This window comes from Rhagoletis pomonella, unplaced genomic scaffold (genome assembly GCF_013731165.1).
Source record: "Rhagoletis pomonella isolate Grant_MI unplaced genomic scaffold, Rhpom_1.0 Rhpom_scaffold_00009, whole genome shotgun sequence".
Taxonomy (NCBI): Eukaryota; Metazoa; Arthropoda; class Insecta; order Diptera; family Tephritidae; genus Rhagoletis; species Rhagoletis pomonella.
Genome location: NW_023458563.1, coordinates 31,645,601 through 31,657,644, shown reverse-complemented (window position 1 = coordinate 31,657,644; position 12,044 = coordinate 31,645,601). Strand labels below are relative to the sequence as shown.

The following is a 12,044-nucleotide window of genomic DNA, read 5'->3' as shown; positions in this document are numbered from 1 at the left end:
GCAACTTCAATGTATGTACCTATACATACATACATATATTAAAGGTATAAAGTGCAAGTGAGATATTATCCGGATAAACGAATAACACCATAACAATGATAACACTTTTTCTTTAAATAAATCAAATAGTACTTTTAATACTCGAATTGTATTATAGTAGGTAGAGTGGTTGCATCGAAAGGAAGAGTGGTTGGGTTCGAAACCTGCTGTAGGCATGTAGTTATAAACATGTATTTCCGTCAGTTATGGGTAAGTATGCAGGTAGATTTTCAAAATTATAAGACACAGAAAATTTCTAAAGCCTACATCTAAAACAGGTAGTATTTTCTTTTCCCGGCTTGTTATAAAAAGGAACCTTTCTGTCTAGGTAAGATTTGATTTTTTCAATTTTATTCTTGTTCCGAGTATAAATATGAGTTAATGCGCTTTGAAACTTCATAACATCTTCAAGGCTCGCCGGAGATAGTTCAGTTCATAAGTCTAATTTCAAAACCGTGATTTATTAAAAAAAATAAAATGAGTAAAAGGACGCGAGAATTTGAGTGTAATAAGGATCCAGATATGTTCTGTTTCATGTGTGGCCAATATACTATCATAAGGCGACGACGAGTGTTCTCAGATCATATCAAAACTTTATACTCCAAGTATTTTGGAATTGAGCCTAAAAATGCTGAAAAACCATGGACACCGAACACTTTGTGTACATCGTGTCGAGTAGAATTGATTCAGTGGGAATCAGGACAACAAACAAAATTTGATACACCAATGATATGGAGAGAACCTACTTGCCATTCAAAAGAGTGTTATATTTGTCAAACAAAAGTACTTGGCGTTGGAAGATCAAGAGGAGTAACCTATGCTAGCGTACCTACAGTGACATTACCAGTACTACATTCAACGGCAGTTGCGGATCCAGTTCCATTGTCAACAGTAACATCTGAGTGCGGGGGATCAAGTTGTACTGAATTTCGCATGGAAAACGAAAGAAACGTTCTGTCACAAGCACAACTTAATGATTGGATAAGAGATTTGGAACTATCCAAGGAAAAGGCCGAGATCCACACTTCTCGTATGCAACAATTTAAATTTGTGTCATCCGATGTTAAGGTGACATATAGTAGAACTCGTCACGAACCATTTTCCAAACACTATACCAAGAAAGACAGTATATGCTACTGCAACGACATCCCTGGTTTATTCAAAGAGTTTGGTCAAACATATGATTCAAAAGAGTGGCGATTGTTCATAGACGGCAATAAACTGAGTTTGAAGGCTGTATTATTGCATATTGGTAACAAAAAGCCTTCTATCCCGATTGCACATGCAGTAAATACAAAGGAAACCTACGAGGAAATGCAAAAAATACTCAAATTTATCAAATATGAAGAGCATGATTGGAAAATATGTTCTGATCTCAAAGTCGTTGCAATGCTATGCGGTCTACAAAGTGGCTACACCAAGCACTGCTGCTTCCTCTGCAAGTGGGATAGCCGAGCTCGTAAGGACCACTACGTCAGAAAGGATTGGCCGGAAAGAGTCGAGTTTACCGTTGGTGAATATAGTATAAACATAAATAAATTTAAAAAAAAAGTTAAAAATATGGGTAATTTCATTCATAAATTGAACTTTTAACTCAATAGAAACAGAGCATAGCTAGATATTTCACTCTTCTTTATACCATACATACGTTTTGAGGTATACGTTGAAATTGCGCAACCTGGGTATTTTTATTTGATCGCTTATAACTTACGCAGTTTTGCATCGATTTTCTTTGATGATACCTTATTTTTTTTGTAATATAACAGAGCTTAGGGAGAAAAAAAAAATCTGCAAAAAAATAAAAGGTTTTCGAGATCCTTCCCCGCAAAGTACATTTTTTTTATATTTTTACAAAAAAAATTGAAAAAATCGGTAATGATTGTTCGTTATCTTTGAATCTACAGGGCCTAGCAATAGAATTTTATTACCTTTTAAAAGCTTCAAACCGTTTTGGAATTGCTTAATTCGTTCTTGAGATATATATGATTAAGTGGACCCAATTTTTTATTTTTTTGCAAAAACGGTAAATTGCAAATATCTCAAAAACGGTACCATAAAATTAAAAATAACCTTGATTTTCGGAATCAGGGGGTGATTTTACATACGAATTTCATAACGGCGTCTCTGGTAAATTTTGGCCGTCGACCAGTGTTATTATAGACAAATACAGTGACTCAAAAAAGTGTTTTTTTTTTAATATTCGCAATATTTTTCGAGTAAAAATTTTTTATTGCTTTAATTAAATAAAAAAAATCGAGGATTCAAACTATATACAACATATAGAAAAAATCCAAAAATTTTCGTCTAAATTTCGAATTTTTTACTCTGAATTTTTAGAACAATTTAAAGCAAATACTATTTGGGTATAGCCAAAAATGTGCTGCTTAAAATTCCCGTTGATTTTTTTTTCATTAATAAAAAATGGCGTTGGTTTATTTTTTTTTGCGAACAATCATAGTGCGTAATTACGTACCTGTAAATTTTTTCTTTATATTTAAATACATAGGCGCGTATTCATAGTCCAGCAACTAAGTCGAAACTAATAAACTTGTAACTTAAATTTAAGTACCAACTTAAAATTAACTTCTATTCATAGTCGCTTCAGACTTCTACTAAGTAGTTTCGACTTAGTTTACGATATAGCAAAACGAGTGTGAAAATGTATCGATTTTTCTTTACGATATTTTGGAAAAATTACATTTTTATTAAATAATGTCAAGTTTGATCATCCGTTTATGTAATTTTTATTTTCATTGCATGATTATGCAAAAGAATAAGGTATCATTTTCTTGTTAATTGTGTGAAATAGCCAGAACAACCGCAGTGATGTGAAGTCGATGTTTATCGAAAGCGTGCTGTGAAACATACAAATAGTAGATATCTGAATGTTATGCACAAATTTACTTTAAAAGAACTAGCGTGAAACTGACTTATTATTTGAGAATTTATCTAAATTATTCCAATTATAAAATTGTGATGTAGCTTTATTCGAATTGTAATACGCATTTAATTTCATCTCCCGATTAAAATGGATCGATCTTTGTAAATTTTAATTGGAGATTATTCAATATTATCAAAATCACCCTCTACCAACTTAATTTTTACATATTTCGTATATTTTCCCTTAATTTGATAAAATACTTCTTCCTTGTTACGACTTAGTTGCAGCTGCAGCCGAAACTAAATTTTAAGTAGGTACTTAGCCAGAAAAGTCGAAACTAAGGCGACTATGAATAGCTTTAGTTGTGACTTAGAATAGTTTCGACTTAGTTGAGTACTAAATATGACTATGAATTTGCGCCATAATCATTTAAAATATTTTGGCGATCAAAAGCTCCTCGGGATTCCGGTAAAATTAGTTTTGAATGGAGCGCGATATGTTCGCCTTATATCGATATATATTTATACGTATGTAATTATATAAAAAGTATGCAAAGAAATTTATAATATATTTAAAGATAACTACGAAAAATAAATCGGGAACGGAAAGTTCATCAGAAATCTACCAAAATGAGAAAAAATTTACCTTTTTACCAACCCAAATTTTGTCTACCAATTTTGGTAACAATTTACCAAAGTGGCAACCCTGATCACCATAGCAACATTTAGTCACACAACCAGGGATGCCGTTTGGATCTAAATAGATCCAATTGGATACATTTTTAGACGAATTTTTGCGGGATACTTGTTTTTTCCGGTCAGTATAAATGTGGATACTTTTTTAAATAGGCCAGAATTTTATATTTCCTGTAAAGTTCTTTTCGTCCAAAAATAGATTTTCATTAAAGATGGTAGAAAGCATTACGTTTTCTAAACGTATAAAGAATCGCTGCTTAAGCGTGAAATTAAAGCATTTTATTTTTTGTGAACGAAGCAATGAACATATGAAGAGATCTCACCAAAATAGGTATGAGCGCAATTGCTTTAATTAGCTTAAAAGGATGCTTTACGCAAGATCTTAATATACATACCGTCGTTTAAAGTACAAAACCGCGTATCAACAAAATTCAAAACCGCGTATCAAGATAATGCAAAACCGCGTATGTGACAATGCATAAATTATTTTCTAGAGAGTAAAAACACTTATATTTCAAAATGGTTCTCTTTTTTATAAAGCAATCGCATTTCTGGCTAGTATATTTCAGGACGAATGGATAAGGATTGAGCCAAGAGCTTGTGTGAGCAAATCCAATTTTCGGCAGCAAATTTCAGTTACGCGGTTTTGCAGAATGACTATACGCGGTTTTGTACTTTAAACGACGATAATATAAAGTAAATTATACTCTTTCTGTAGTAATCTCTTTCATATGACATATTTTCATTTGTTAATTTAAAAAGAAAGAAGATTTCAATGTAGTCTAAAAACTAAATTTGATTTATTTAAGGAAACTTTTATGAATTTTACTGAAAATACTTTAAATACACTCTAAAAATTAAAAAAATTAAAAAAAATATAAAGTAACCAGTTTCCTCTTTTAATGTGTGCAAATTTGCATGCCGTGTAATAAAATTAATCATTGCCTGTTTTCTTTTACATAACGAATTTGTTGGAAGAGCAAAATTAAACATAAAATGTTTAAAATAAAGTAATGTTTATTATTAGTAGGAAATGTATTTGTAGTTTGAAAATTTTTGCAATTTTAAAAATTCTATATATGTGTATTTATGTGTATATCTTAAAGATCTCAAGTTCAAAATCAAATACTAAACAACCTATACGTATATTTATACAGATTCTTGTTGAAAAATAGATACTTTTCAGTAGTTGTTTTACATGCTCTTTTTAGAGTGTACTTGCTATTTATTATATTTACTTTGCAAAATACTTATGCACAAAAAATGTACTTTATAAATTGAAATTACAAATGTTTGATTTTATGCACATGTATTCCAAGTCCTTAGGATGGGTTAAATTATGTCTTTTTCATGAAAATGTTTGGTTTTCTTACAAATTATGAGATGTGTATGTAAAAAAAGAAAATTGGATACATTTGGATACATTTTTGTCTTAGTCAGGGATACATTTTCTTGAGATGGCGCGGCAACACTGCACACAACTCAGAAACACGAAGAGCACAGCCTATAAAGAAGTGACTCAGCAACAGGGATGAAAACGTAGGTACAATTGTACCTTTTTCCGACGTTTGATGACTTAAAGGTAAATTAGGTACAGTCAGTAGATTTTAGGTACAATTATTATTATTGGCCCATATTCGCTTTTTGATTTCTGGAAATATATTTAAAATGCTTTCGAAGTTACTTACAGAAATTTGATTATTTTCTCTAGACTTGTTGCACCTATTAAAAGGAATCGGATAAATTAGACCAAGTTTTTAAAAGTTCTGCTAATTACTGGACAATGGAATACATGCAAACTACATACAAAGTACATACGAAATTACAGTTTGAAGTTTATGCCAAGTTGTGCGAAGTTATGCGAAGTATGCATAATCAGACCATAAGTGTTAACACGTTTTAGAGGATAAGAATATTTAAATAAAGTACTATTTGCAACGGCCCCACAATAGAAATTTATTTTAACGGACCATGGGCACGGCGAGTATACCCCAGCATAGAAAACAGAAGGGTCGGGGCCTTCGCAGGAAAACGCTTCGTTACAACACAATACATAGAATTTTACTCATAGGTCAATGTTTACACTCAGAGAAAAAACGCATTGTAAAATTAAGTACGATCATACTTAATCTTACAATGCTCAATTTTTTCTAAAACAATGTTGTTTTAACTATGAAAAACTTTAAATTAAAATTGGCAATTTTGATTTAAAAATGCGTTTTTAATAAAAATTGTAGCCATCTCAAATTAAGATTGAGCTAATTTGATTTACAATTGCGCAATTTTAGATCAAGATTGAGCTATTTTGATTTACAATTGCGCAGTCTTAGATCAAGTAGAACGTGCTTGATTTAAAATAGCCATGCTTAAGCTCGCTGTGTTTTGGATAACGGAACATTCTGTGCAATTTTCATTCAGTAACACGCAAGCAAACCACACGGAGTGAAATATTTTCATTATTTAATATTTTAATATAAAAATGGAAAAAATACAATAGGCAAAGCCATTGCACGTAGCACGGATTTCATAACTCGCAAACACACAACAACGAAATACATGGGAAACAATATTTCCTATCGCCGCAAAATATGCAACGTCGAAACCCATGTATATATTTTGCAAAATGGCATAGCAAGATAAGTGGGCCCCTGTGCTGGTTGTTTTGTTGTTGGAATTGCTACATATTTCTCTCATTCCCCTCATCCCGCTCACTTCATTTTTTTTGATGTCTCTTGTTATTGTATTTGCTACATAATTTCGCTGCTTGCTACCCATGCATGCTACCACTTTGCAATGGGGTGCTCTCTTACTCTTCGAAATTTGGAATAGTATTCTTGCATTTCGTGCAATCCGTGCATCGTGCAAGACCTCGATAATACCCCTAATATATTGATGGTATTGTATACACAAGTGAATTAGTGCAAATTGATCCCATAAATTTGGGGGCTGAGCAAAGTAATTAAAAAGTAAGTTCGATAATATAAGGCTTTACAAATCAGTATGTGTATACTTTTGATATATTTTAATTGTGTAGCGGCACAGGTAACATATATAAGCCTCAAATATTTATCTTCCTCCTTGTGGATTTCGAACGGAATACCGTGAAAAATTGTTTATTTCTGATTTTCTCATTTATTTCAAAAACAGGCAAAAGGAGGTAGGTATTGATGATATGGATTATTTAATATTACCTTTAAGATATTTTCTTTTTTCTCAGTATGGAATTGTCGCTGAGACTATGTCTTTGCCCAGTAAAGTGACAGAGTGGCTTACCAATAATTCTTCTTTTTCAAAAATGACTAGCCATTCATCATCGAATGTGCAAAAACTCCCCAAGTAAATGCATCATAATATATGTCATTCAAGCCAATATATATAAAACATATATAAAAAAATGTCTGCGACATCGGACCTGTTTGAAACTTGCACTTTATTTTTGCTCAAATTGAATGGGCTACAAAACTGCATAATTAGAATCTGTTAAAGGCACCTAAGTAAAAAGTTAAAATTTTAGGTCAAAATTTTCAGATTTTTAATGAATTTTGAGAAAAATTTTAAACATTGACTTGAATTGTATTTATTACATAGTAAATTATATTTGTCAACAAAATTAATTGAAATTTAATACAAAAGACATTAATGCAAAAAGACATTAATTAACTCGCCGTTATATTCTGTTGCTATTGATATGCACAACAGTGTATATATTCCAGTAATTATGTATATATTTTAGTAAAATATGCAGAATTTGGAAAACTTACTCCTGGAAACATCAAAAGGCAAGTCTCTCTTAGAGTTCCATAAAAAATCTGGAATTTGGAAATGCAAACCGAGATGATCTAATTAACATCATTGTCGAAGAAGTCGTTTTTAATGAAATATCGATTAGCTCGTCCGACTTTAAAAATTTACTTGAAGAAATTATATTACTACTAGCTTATACCCGCGGGTTTCACCCCGCGCTTTTCTACAAATATGAAAAATAATTTAATGATGTTAGATTTTATTTCTGTGCCCATTTCGTTATAGCTCGTTATTTTTTAAGCGAGTTAAGGTATTTAGGCCGTTTAAAACTATGAAATTATAAAATCTCGTCTGCACGCTAGGCATACGAAAGATATCAATCCCTCTAAGTTTACCTTAAAATGTTTCCAGGTATACGACGCGTGAACGTGTAACCTTCTTGGAGGTGCCACGGCGAGTTCTAATATTTCCAACTCAAATTTAGTAACCTGGCCTTGATAAAATACCACTTCTCATTACTGTAGCAAATGCCTCAAGAGAGCTTTAGATTATAAGGCCGAACCCGGCTCTCCCTTTTCCATTTAATGGAATTTATTCTGTCAGTACGGCACTTATAAAATAAATCTCCATAACAAATTTAAAATACTTCGAGAGATTTTCTATCCTTCCAGAGATATGTATTAAGAAAGAGGCGACATGCCTCCTTTTTTAATAACTCACATTTTTTCCATGAGCGATTGATACATTTTGTATACACAACTCCATACCAATTTCCAGTATTCTTCCACAAACACTTCCAGGGATATGTGGCAAGAAAAAGTAAATTTGTACTGGAAGTGCCACGCGCCTTTTTCTTATAACCCTAATCTTCTTCCATGAATTTAGAATTGATTTTACATACCCCAGTACCAAGTTCCAGTACTCTACCATGAACACCTCTAGAGTTAAGCAGTATAAAACAGTAAATTTGTACGGCAGGAACCATGTCTCCTTTTCGAATAACGCAAATTCTTCTCCATGAGTATGGAATTAATTTTGTATACACATCTCGGTGCCAAGTTCCAGTCCTCTGCAATAAACACCTCCAGAGATATGCAGCATAGAAAAATCGATTTGCATGGGAGTTGCCACACCACCTTTTCCAATAACTCTCATTTTTCTCCATGAGTATGGTATTAGTTTCACATACATACATACATATGTATTTCCATACCAAGCTTGAGTGCTTTACCCAAAACATTTGAAGAGATATGCAATATGAAACTTTCAGTCAGTATGGGAGGTGCTACGCCTCTTTTCCAAAAACGTCCATTTTTCTCCGTGAATATGAACATGATTTTACTCAGTGTTGGCAAACTGTTAATCTGATTAACGATTAAAATGTTAATCGCGTTTGACAATTCAAATTAATTAGTCGTAATCAACTGTACGATTAATGATAAAATTTTTTTAAATTGTTAATCGCTGGCTGCGATTACGTTTAATTAATTTAAAACATTAATCGTTAATCCAATTAAAAATAAAATCTGATTAATTTGTCTAGTTTGTCCGAGTTGGAAACCAAACACCAGTTATTGTAATTATTTTGCGTTTTACGCTTATAAAAAGCACATAATATAAAAAAATATAATTATTGTTATTAGTAATACATAAACTGGGAACTTTTACACACCTAGTTTGTAAAACGTTTGTTGGTGTATATCTTAATGAAAATGCACACCAAATTACTTAGATTGATGAGGAAACCCGACTTAGCTATACCGGATTAACTTGCTTAGTGTGCACAGGGAAATTCCAGCATAACTTAATTAATCACCACACCTACTTGATCAAATTAAGAGTAAATGATTAAAAATTAATTTTTTAATCGCTGTAACTGTTTAGTCGGATTAAAATTAATCATGATTAACTGTGATCAGATTGAATTTAATCGAATAAACTAACTAATTAAAACATCAAACGATTATTGCCAACATTAATTTCACATACATATCACTATACCAAGTTTCAGTTCTCTCCCACAAATACTTCCAGAGATATGTATGTAATATGAAAATTCCAATTTGTATGGGAGGAGCCTTGAGTTATCGGACTTACTTTCAGTCTAAGACCATCCTTCCGAAATCCGTAGTAAGTGTACTAAATTTCGTTCTGATCGGAAACCCGGTTAAGGAAGTAGCCTATTTTTCAGTCCAGGTCATAAACTATCTTTGAGCAAAATTTCATTTTCAAACAGGTGGCAATTCTTAAAAAAGTAGCCTATTTTCCAGTCTATGTCATAAGCTATCTGTGTGCAAACTTTCATGCAAATCAGTTCAGTTATTTACGCGTATTAATTTAATTAAACTTTCCTAATACGTGATAACTCTTAAAATAGTAGCCTATTTTCCAACATAGGTCATAAGCTATCTCTGTGCGAAATGTCATGCAAATCTGTTCAGTCGTTTCCGCGTATTAATTTAATTACAACTTTTTTAACAGGTGGCAACTCTTTCAAAAAATTAGCCTATTTGCCACTGTAGGTCATAAGCTATCTGCTTGCAAAATTTCATGCAAATCCGTTCAGACTTTTCCGCGTATTAGTTTAATTAAACTTTTTTAGCAGGTGGTAACTCTTAAAAAAGGGAGCCTATTTTTCAACCTAGCTCATAAGCTATCCGTGTGAAAACTTCCATGTAATGAGTTCACTCATTTCCGCGTATTAATTAAACTAAACATTTCTAACAGGTTGCAACTCTTAAAAAAGTAGCCTACTTTCTAACCTAGGTCATAAGCTATCTGTGTGCAAATTTTCTTGCAAATCCATTCAGTCGTTCCCACATATTAAATAAATTAAACTTTTTTAACAGGTGGCAACTCTTAAAAAAATAGCCTATTAACCAATCTGGCCCATAAGCTATCTGCGTACCAAATTATAGTCAAATGCGTTGAGTCGTTTCCGCGTGATGATTTCCCAAACATCCAAACATAAAAACTTTCACATTTATAATATTAGTAAGATTTCCTAAGGAGGCTGATTCAAAAGTAATTACTGACTTTCTATGAAACCTTTAAAAACTATTTGGACCTATTTAAACTTTTTGTTTCTTTCCAGGAATACTATTATATTCCCCGGAATGGCAAAAAAATCATAGCGGTAAGCTTTATGGAAAGTACGTGAACTATCGAGTAAAACAGCGGAAAAGCTCTTGTTATATTGCTAATGCATCAGCCGCTCCACCAATATCAAGTCAAAACAAAGATTTACAAGAGGTCGATTTGTTCATTGCTACAGCTCTGAAGACGTCACTAGGCAGAAACAGTTCGAATTGGAATGAAGTCCGCGACAATTGGCAAAAAACTTATCAGTTACGTCAGAATGTTTTAGCTGTAATGAACAACATTGAGTTTATAAATGCTTGGCCCAAATAATCAGACGCCCGAGCGCCAGAATTGGTAATAAACAGTATACAAATACACTTTTATAGTGACTAAAATTTTACAAACTAACACAATTATATTTTTAGATAAAGATTGACTTTAATCTAATGTATCCTGGAAAAGATTTACTAATGTACACAAAATGGGAATTATTCAGAAATAATATTTCAAGTTGCTATGAATCCAATATCCACACGGATTATTGTAAGGAGCTATTTTCAATCGCCAAAACGAGTGAATACAAAGGTTTACAAATATTCAAAAAAATCCCCATATATGAAAAAAAATCCTTATAAAATGAACTTGTCTTCCTAGAATCTCAAGACTACATTTTAACGATGCTTTTAAACGCAGTTCTTCCTCCAACTACACGATTGAAACTAAAAGCGAAAAATTTAACAAAAAATATACAATAGCCGACGCACAAGAGAGTTTCGTTTTGCGTGTCATCTCTATTAACGACTAAGAGCGGAAAATCAACGAATTGATCCTTAAATATTATTCAATTGGATTTACCATTCAGCCGTTTCTTATTGTCGAAGGTGTTTCGGATGCAGAAATAAGTAGTTTTTATATTTACTTTGATAAGCGCTTATACAAATTCGACAGATTTCTTGACAGTTTAGATACATGCTTTGAAATACTCCAAACCTTTTCTTTAAAGTATCCCACTGCATGCGAAACCACTTCGGTTTTCGTTCAACAATATTTTTCCAATATTAAAACCAAATTTGATTGCAAATCTTCTAAGTTAACCGCTCTATTTTATAAATCATTTAAAAGTCAATCATTTACTCACCGGCAAACTATTTACTGCTACTAAGCTGAAATCATTAGTGAACTGAGTTATAAAGGCACACAATACAAAGCAATTTTTATTTAGCTACTATCAACAATAACATTGAGTTGTACAAAACAAAATTGTATCTTCATCAAAACAATTAAATCTTTGTTTTATGCTATCCGATATTTATACAAAAATTCGCGAACATTTTCAGTCATACGAGGTAGGCGTAAAGATTGATAAAATTGTTATTTTAAACAGTTGATCTTTTGTAACACCTCCCCTACACTTATATTCTGTAAATAATGGCAAAACGTATGTAGAATTAAAAACGTTGTAAATGTATTTATATTTATAAGTATTGTATTTAAAAGTTTATGAAATAAATCCGCAAGTTCATATGCAAGTAATGATGACTTTATGTTGGTGGGTGTGGTGGTGAAAAATAAATAGGTTGTGGGGAATATAAAAAGAAAAATGG

The 12,044-nt window shown here is 32.1% G+C and overlaps 1 long non-coding RNA gene across 1 annotated transcript; it reads left to right on the top strand.

Annotated features, from left to right (window-relative positions):
- The first annotated feature begins 10,444 nt into the window (after positions 1-10,444).
- Positions 10,445-11,572, top strand: LOC118745894. Its single transcript, XR_004993734.1, has 3 exons — positions 10,445-10,794; positions 10,866-11,025; positions 11,095-11,572. It is a non-coding gene; the product is annotated as an uncharacterized LOC118745894 (long non-coding RNA).
- The last annotated feature ends 472 nt before the right edge of the window (positions 11,573-12,044 follow it).